Raw genomic sequence first — 8565 nt, forward strand, 5'->3', positions numbered from 1 at the left:
TTGAAGAAATCCTCGGTTATGGTAGTTACCATTGAACCAGTATCTAACAAACAATCAACTTGGATACCTCCCATAGATACTTAACTACGGAACAGTCAGCAACTGTTCTGGCAAATACTTGATCAGAAACAGTATCAAAAAGAGAGTAAGAAAATTATCTCAGTAATTCACCTTCCTTCTGTGATCGATCAAAAAATATTCCTCCTTCCTATCATTCCCTCCCTTCCCTCCCTATACCATCATCATTCTACGCCCTCGCTTGCTGTATGGATAACTCTGGGGTGGTCGAGATGGGGGGGCGCCGTGGTAGGGTGTTTTTGGGTCCAGTAGGGCGTAGGCGGTTTCGACCGGTAGAATGCCTGTTAGGAGGCCTCCACTTCCCGGCACTTCCGTCCCATGGAAATCCGGACCAGCTAACTTGGGCTACCCGCCTGTTGGAACGCCGACCGGATTGGACGCGATGCCTTCCCCTTTGCGAATCCCTAGCCTCCAGGGCTCTAACTTAGTAAATAAATATAATGTTTAAGTAAATTATATTAAATATATTAAAATAATTTTCAGTTTTTTTAGATGAGCCCGACTGAAAACTGCACCAACTAAATTTATATTTAAATCCATAACATAAATAATTACTCTTTTTTTCCTTTCTACTGTTCCTTTGAAATTAAGTATATTAATTGTATATATACCCCCCCCCCCTTTTTTTTCTTTCTTTTACCATTAAAATTTCTAAAACTCCCCCAGCATCTCAACTACTCCCTACTCCCCACCCCCTTCCTGCCCCGGAACCACTCACTGGCTATGTCAGTGACTGGATCCGGGGTAGGCGTGCCTGAACCTATATTGGATATGGGCACGTAAATAGAGTTCCCAGTCCCAGTCCCTGGCTATGTCAGTGACTGGATCCGGGGTAGGTGTGCCTGAACCTATATTGGATATGGGCACGTAAATAGAGTTCCCAGTCCCAGTCCCTGGCTATGTCAGTGACTGGATCCGGGGTAGGCGTGCCTGAACCTATATTGGATATGGGCACGTAAATAGAGTTCCCAGTCCCAGTCCCTGGCTATGTCAGTGACTGGATCCGGGGTAGGCGTGCCTGAACCTATATTGGATATGGGCACGTAAATAGAGTTCCCAGTCCCAGTCCCTGGCTATGTCAGTGACTGGATCCGGGGTAGGCGTGCCTGAACCTTTATTGGATATGGGCACGTAAATAGAGTTCCCAGTCCCAGTCCCTGGGTTGTCATGCCACAAACTGAACAGTTCAGGCCCTTTTAAGGGCCCGACGGGCAACCTAGGGAGACCAACTCCGACCAGGTCTTAACCGCTGAGCTACTCTCGGCCTACTAATATCTAAACCTACTCATAGCTCCTACCCTTTCCATTAGATCTACCGTTCGAAATTGCGCCTAACTTCCTTCATCGAAAACGCGCACCCTTTCTCTTTGAACTTAATCCTACGGGTAGTACTATACCAAATAACTTCCGGCTGTGTCAAAGTTCGAGGTGCACCCAACTTTTGATAGAGAAGTGAACACCACAAGTCCTGTGATTGGTTATAAATGTGAGTGTGTTGGTTGTAAAAAATAATAGTTTCATCTGGGTAAAATAAATGTGCAATTTTATTTCATCTAGTACCAATGTGTCAAGTAGCCTTGTGCTTGAAACATGTATGGGGTACCTGTAAAAAAAAGTACTCGAATTTTGTGCGAAACTAGGGTAGTCATAGACGCTACCCGTTATCTCAGAAACGAGCAGCTTGACCCCCATTTTTTTCTGATTCACTTTAAGTGTAAGGGGTGGTAGTATTTATATCCGTGGCGTTTATGTCGGTTGATACGTTGCAGTTAGGAGTTTTAGCCGCATATGTTACTATTGTCGTCTATGGGATTTGATTTGGTAGTATACACCCTACGGGACATTCCAAATTCCATAGTACCAAACCCCCCTCCCCATGCTACCGACCACGGTCGGGCTGCTGGTGCTCCCTTGCACTTTCCGGCGCAGGAGGTCCCTCCTCCACCCTCTCCCCACCTTTCCTGTCTTGGACAGAGAAACTGACCAAGGCCGGTACCTGTGCCGATGACAGGCGTGCGCTACAACAACTTGCTCTGAACGTGCACGTTAATCATTAGTCCAGTCCAGTCCAGGACGTCGAAGGTTGTTCTTTCGTTCGTACGCGGTATGACAAGCAAGCATTAAAATAGTCCGGGATCCAAGGGCTTGAAATTTGGATGGATCTGACTCCGCACAACATACTTTTGTTTTGCTATTTATTTGTTACAACAGACCTTCAGGGTAAACAATTGGGTGGTCTGCTTTGCTGGAAACATTTCAAACAAAACATATGACCATATATTCCTGTATACTGTTTTCTGTTAAATCGCGGGCTTTATTGAATCGGGGCATTTAAGATTTCATCAACTGTTTTAACAATTAACCCACCTAGAGTTTAATTACTTTCCCAGTTGGACAAGCAGAACTACAGACAGCAGCCAGCCATGAAAATTGAGAGATATGTGTATATATATATATATATATATATATATATATATATATATATATATATATATTATTCGAAGAGAATATCCAGGAAGAGAGAAAGACGTTTGGGGCCAACTCTCTATGTCATTCATATATCACTCTTGCTGGATAGTCTCTTTGAATAAGCCGCTCCTTTTTTAGTAAATTTAAGAAAATGCCCGATGCCATATAATCGTAAATAAAATGTGTTGAGTGCGTCGTTAAATAAAACATACATATCTCTCTCTCTCTCTCTCTCTCTCTCTCTCTCTCTCTCTCTCTCTCTCTCTCTCTCTCTCTCTCTCTCTCTCTCTCTCTCTCTCTCTCTCTCTCTCTCTCTCTGTGTGTCTCTCTCTCTGTATGTATGTGTGTGTGTATATGTGTGTGTGTGTATATACATGTGTGTGTGTGTGTGTGTCTGTCTGATATTTTAGTCGTTAAAAAGGCTCTAGTAGTCGAAAACATCTTACAATAACAAACAAATTCAGGATGGTCTGTTTAAAAATCACAAAAATACCTAAATATGAGTAAATCTGCTAATCATTTATTTGCATTAAAAGATTCATGACGAATTTCCTTCTACACTGATTTTTGAAGAACAGAATGAAGTTCGCTCGTGTCTGCGTTCAGCTTTTCGTTTGGTCAGTCACGTGACATTTTTGGAAAACTAGTTGCATTTGCTGTATAGACCATACTGTCGACAACGTCCATTGCAACACCTTCTGATCCCGTTTTGTGTACACCGTTCACCTCGTCTGATACACTGAAATAACAAGCATTCTTTCAGAATTTCTGAGAGTACTGCTAAAGGTTGTACTATACCAAATAAAATCCCATAGGCGACCATGTTAATGTTTGTGTTTAAAAACACTATATGCAATATATTAACCAAACTATGACCCATAAATATCAGTACTACCACCACTACCTCAAAGTATTAACTGAAGAAAATGGTACCTTTCATGGCTCATTTTCGGTATAACCAGATGTTTTTACAACACCCCTAGTTTCGCACAAAATTTTAGTACTTTCTTTTTGTTAAAAGTACTCCATACATGTTTCAAGCACAAAGCTACTTGACACAGTGGTACTAGATGAAATAAAACTGCATACATTTTTAGCCCAGAGGAAACTAATTTTATTTTACAACTAACACACTCACATTTATAACCAATCACAAGACTTGTGGTGTTAACTTCTCTAACAAAAGTTCCGTGCACCTCCAACTGTGACCCAGCCGGAAGTTATTTGGTTTAGTATAACCTAAAGCAATACATATCCCCTACCGGGGCCAACAAATTTCCGTATCAAGGGCCATAAATCTTGTCAGAAATGGGTAAATCGCCATGAAAGTCAACCTTGATCTGTAACAGTGCGTGTTACATCTGTACACAAATTTGCAATATCTCAAGGCATTGTGAAGAAACATCTGGAATACTATATACATGGGACAAACGGACGGACGGACAGAGGACCAACAAACCGTTTAATTAGATAGGGGAAGGGGCGGGATGTAGCCCAGTAAAGCGGTCGATGTGGGATCGATGTGAGCCCATATATACTAAAAGCCGTGGTATTGCTATCCTCTCTATGGGATGGTGCATATAAAATATCCTTTGCTACTAATGGAAAAAAGGTAGCAGGTTTCCTCTCTAAAACTGTATATAAATATTACCAAATGTTTGACATCCAATAGCTATTTCTTTTTGACTAAGGGAAAAGGGTTCTTGTTGCTAATGGAAAACTATTCCTCGAATAATATGTATCAGGATTACCAAATGTTTCATATGCAAATCAATTGCTCTAGTCAAGTGAAAAATAAACAAATTACCTTTAAGGATTTGTTCAAAGGAGAAAGAAAGGAATGAAATGTTTGTTAATCGACCCTGTATATTTTAAACTTGCATTTCGATTATTTGAGAGAGAAGGGGGGGGGGGGGGGGGGGGGGGAAGGGGAAAGAAAGAAAGAACGAAATGAGAAAGGAAAGGACAGACAGAGTGAGAGAGAGAAAAAGAAAAGAAAGAATGAATGAGCCAGAGAGAGAGGGGGGAGCAAAGAGACAGACAAAGAGAGAGGGAGGAGAGAAGAGACGGGAACAAAGGGAGGCAGAGTGACAGACGGAGCCAGAAAGAACGAAAGAAAGATAATGAGAGATTGACTGACAGAGAGAGAGAGAGAGAGAGAGAGAGAGAGAGAGAGAGAGAGAGAGAGAGAGGGGGGAGAGAGAGGGAGAGAGAGAGGGGAGAGAGAGAGAGAGAGAGAGAGAGAGAGAGAGAGAGAGAGAGAGAGAGAGAGAGAGAGGGGGAGAGAGAGAGAGAGAAGAGAGAGAGAGACAGAGACAGAGACAGAGAGAGACAGACAGAGAGAGACAGACAGAGATAAGACAGAGACAGAGACAGAAAGACGAGGGAGAGAGACAGAGATAGAGACAGAAAGAGTCGTTAAATCGCTCTGGATGGAAGCCGGTATCGAAAATGTTTTAACATAAAAACTCACCCCAATAATACCGCCATTTCCGCCATTTCTTCTCTCGCATCTATTTCGTCGACATCTCATATTGCTACAACACCTACGTCCGTTGTTGTTACATTTCCTACCTTGACCGATGCACTGAAAATTGTTTGACCAAAAAATGATCGTCTACATCTTACTTCTGTAATATGTCAAAATTTTCAAATATTCTACAATCTGTAATCATCATTATCATCTCTATCATCATCATCATCATCATCATCATCATCATCTTTAACAATAACATCATCATCTGACAATAATCTTCATCATCATTAACAACAGCATCATCATCACCATCATCATCATAACCGTCATCATTATCATCATTTTTAACAACAACATCATCATCAGCTGACATAATAATGATCATCATCACCATCAGATCGCGGTTGGAGAGACAAGGACTGGGATGTGGAGGTGGACAGCGAAAGAAGTTGAAAGATAGGAGTTATCAGATCGGGAAGAAATGAGATGGAATTCAAAGATGGGAAACGAAAGGATGCAGTGGTGGTGGTGGTGGAGGGGAAATATATCTGCAACCGCACGAATATGATCACTATTATGATTATGCAGGACTTTAGGAACGGTATCTGGGGTTAGGGGCACAATCCGTATAATTATGCACGCTTTTTTTTTTCGCTTTTTTTTTGGTAGGGGGTCGAGGGTACCAAAAAGGAGTTTGAAATGTTTGATAATAGTGTGTGGTGGGTGTGGGTAATTTTTGGCATGCTTCCATCAGAGAACTGCACGTCAATCGTGGGTACAACCTCTGACTTCGCCAGAGAGTCCTGTCGACGACAGGGATTTTGATAATTGCGAACGGCCCGGCCCCTTAACTAAATGAAAAGCTGTTTTAACATTGCGGCAAAGAGTACCAACCCCTCCTCCTATTCCGCCGCCTCCCCCGTTGTTTCGCCTCTGGCATCTATTCTGTCGACAGGCGAGGTTCCCACAACACTTGGGATATCCTAATTGCTTACAATACTGACCTCGAGATTGACACTGGAAATGAAAATGAAAGTATAAAACCAACTATAATAATTTGAATAAGCTGAGCACGCGAAGTGTATTCCAGAGGAGCACTGTTAGTGAAATTCGAAAAGAAGAAGTTTTTGTTTTGTTTAACGACACCACTAGAGTACATTAATGTATTAACCATCGGCTATTGCATATCAAACATTTTGTATTTCTGACATATAGTCTTAGAGAGGAAACCCGGTAAAAAAAAATTCCATTAGCAGCTAGGGATGTTTTATATGCAACATTCCACAGATAGAATAGCACATACCACGGCCTATGATATACCAATCGTGGAGCACAGGCTGGAACGAAGGTGATGGGCCTATCGACGGGGATCGATTTCACATTGACCGCGCATGAAGCGAGCGCTTTAACACTGGGCTACGTCCCGTCCCTCCAACGACAAAAAAAAATTGAAATAATTTGGCCAAAGGTCATTCCAGATGTATTTATTTTTACAATGTTTTATATTTAAACATGTTGAGATAAAATAACGTTTTAAAAATGATGAAAGAGAAGAATGTGTGTTGGAACAAACGGAAGTCTTGATACGGCTGAAAACTCTTTTTAAGTTCATAAACATGGTTAATATTAATACTAGGTTAATATTCATTTTACTTCCTAACGAAATATTTTTTCGTATGTACGAAATTATTTGAAGACAAAATCCAGTTTGGGCTTCTAACAAATATTAAGACGATCAGAAACACATTGAATATACAGAAACTGATATTCTAAACAAGAAAATTAACCGTAGAATTATTTTATTAGTCGAAAACATCTTCCAAGGCAGCAAACTCAGGAATGTCCCTTTAAGATAAGATAGCGTTTTAAAAATGATGAAAGAGAAGAATGTGTGTTGGAACAAACGGAAGTCTTGATACGGCTGAAAACTCTTTTTAAGTTCATAAACATGCGCAGATTCACATTCTGTTTAACATTCTAAACGTATATACAGAGTTGATTTCGTTTGTTATATATAGAAAAACTCGAGTTCTTATGGTTATCTTCTAAAACAGGCCTCGGTGGTGTCGTGGTTAAGTCATCGGACATAAGGCTGGTAGGTACAGGGTTCGCAGCCCAGTACCGGCTCCCATGCAGAGCGAGTTTTAACGACTCAATGGGTATGTGTAAGACCACTACACCCTCTTCTCTCTCACTAACCACTAACAGCTATCCTAGACAGACAGCCCAGAGAGCTGAGGTGTGTGCCAAGGACAACGTGTTTGAACTTTAATGGGATATAAGCACGAAAATAAGCTGAAATGTAATGAAATGAAAAAGATCTTCTAAATATTCACCACAACGTAATATATACTCTTCAAAACAGTAGGGGAACTCTAATAAGAATTTACAATTGCCAAAATTGTAAGGTATATTAGCTGTGGGGAATGGTTATATGATAATAGTGAATTAAATGGGTAAACATTACAACCGGTAGTTCAGCATTACAGTAGGTTTTATGACCACTAAAGATCTTGAAGGACGATTGGGGTTAGAAGTGAAATTTGAAAGTTGACGCTTTTTTATCAGTGAATCGCAAATTCAAACAATAAAAAATTATTAAAAACAAAACTGTATGATCAACAGAATAAAAACATATTGACAGAAATAATGTTTCACAGTGATTAATGGAAATTCCTGGAAATTGTCAAAATCAAGAATGACACCCCACGGACGTTGTACGGGGCAACTGCGTGATGCATATGCAAACTATGGAATAGGTTTCGGTGTGCTGATAAACAGACCTGAATGTTCTTTACTAGGATGTCTGTGGTCAAAACATATGTTCGGTCTAAGATTAATATTTCAGGTTCCCCTACCTTTTTTGAAGAGTATTCATTGACGTTGTGTTGTCTAGAGTATGACTCGTCCTATGTGGCATTCGTTAGTGTGAAATTAATAAGAGAGTCCTGTCGACGACAGGGCGTTTGATAATTGCGAACGGCCCGGTCCCTTAACTAAATGAAAAACTGTTTTAACACTGCGGTAAAGAGTACCAACCCCTCCTCCTATTCCGCCGCCTCCCCCGTTGTTTCGCCTCTGGCATCTATTCTGTCGACAGGCGAGGTTCCCACAACACTTGGGATTACCCATTTGCTTACAATACTGACCTCGAGATTGACACTGGAAATGAAAATGAAAGTATAAAACCAACTATAACAATTTGAATAAGCTGAGCACGCGAAATTCGAAATTCGAAAAGAAGGAGTTTTTGTTTTGTTTAACGACACCACTAGAGCACATTAATGTATTAATCATCGGCTATTGCATATCAAACATTTTGTATTTCTGACATATAGTATTAGAGAGGAAACCCGGTAAAAAATTTTTTCCATTAGCAGCCAGGGATGTTTTATATGCAACATTCCACAGATAGAATAGCATATACCGCGGCCTATGATATACCAGTCGTGGAGCACAGGCTGGAACGACGGGGATGGGCCTATCGACGGGGATCGATTTCACACTGACCGCTCATGAAGTGAGCACTTTAACACTGGGCT

General features: G+C 40.9%; 1 long non-coding RNA gene across 1 annotated transcript; it reads right to left on the bottom strand.

Annotated features, from left to right (window-relative positions):
* Positions 1-3051: 3051 nt before the first annotated feature.
* LOC121388577 lies at positions 3052-5119 on the bottom strand. The gene is made up of 2 exons (XR_005959985.1): positions 5021-5119; positions 3052-3286 (listed from the first exon to the last, which is right to left on the bottom strand). It is a non-coding gene; the product is annotated as an uncharacterized LOC121388577 (long non-coding RNA).
* Between the last annotated feature and the right edge of the window lie 3446 nt (positions 5120-8565).

Source organism: Gigantopelta aegis, chromosome 14 (genome assembly GCF_016097555.1).
Source record: "Gigantopelta aegis isolate Gae_Host chromosome 14, Gae_host_genome, whole genome shotgun sequence".
Taxonomy (NCBI): domain Eukaryota; kingdom Metazoa; phylum Mollusca; class Gastropoda; order Neomphalida; family Peltospiridae; genus Gigantopelta; species Gigantopelta aegis.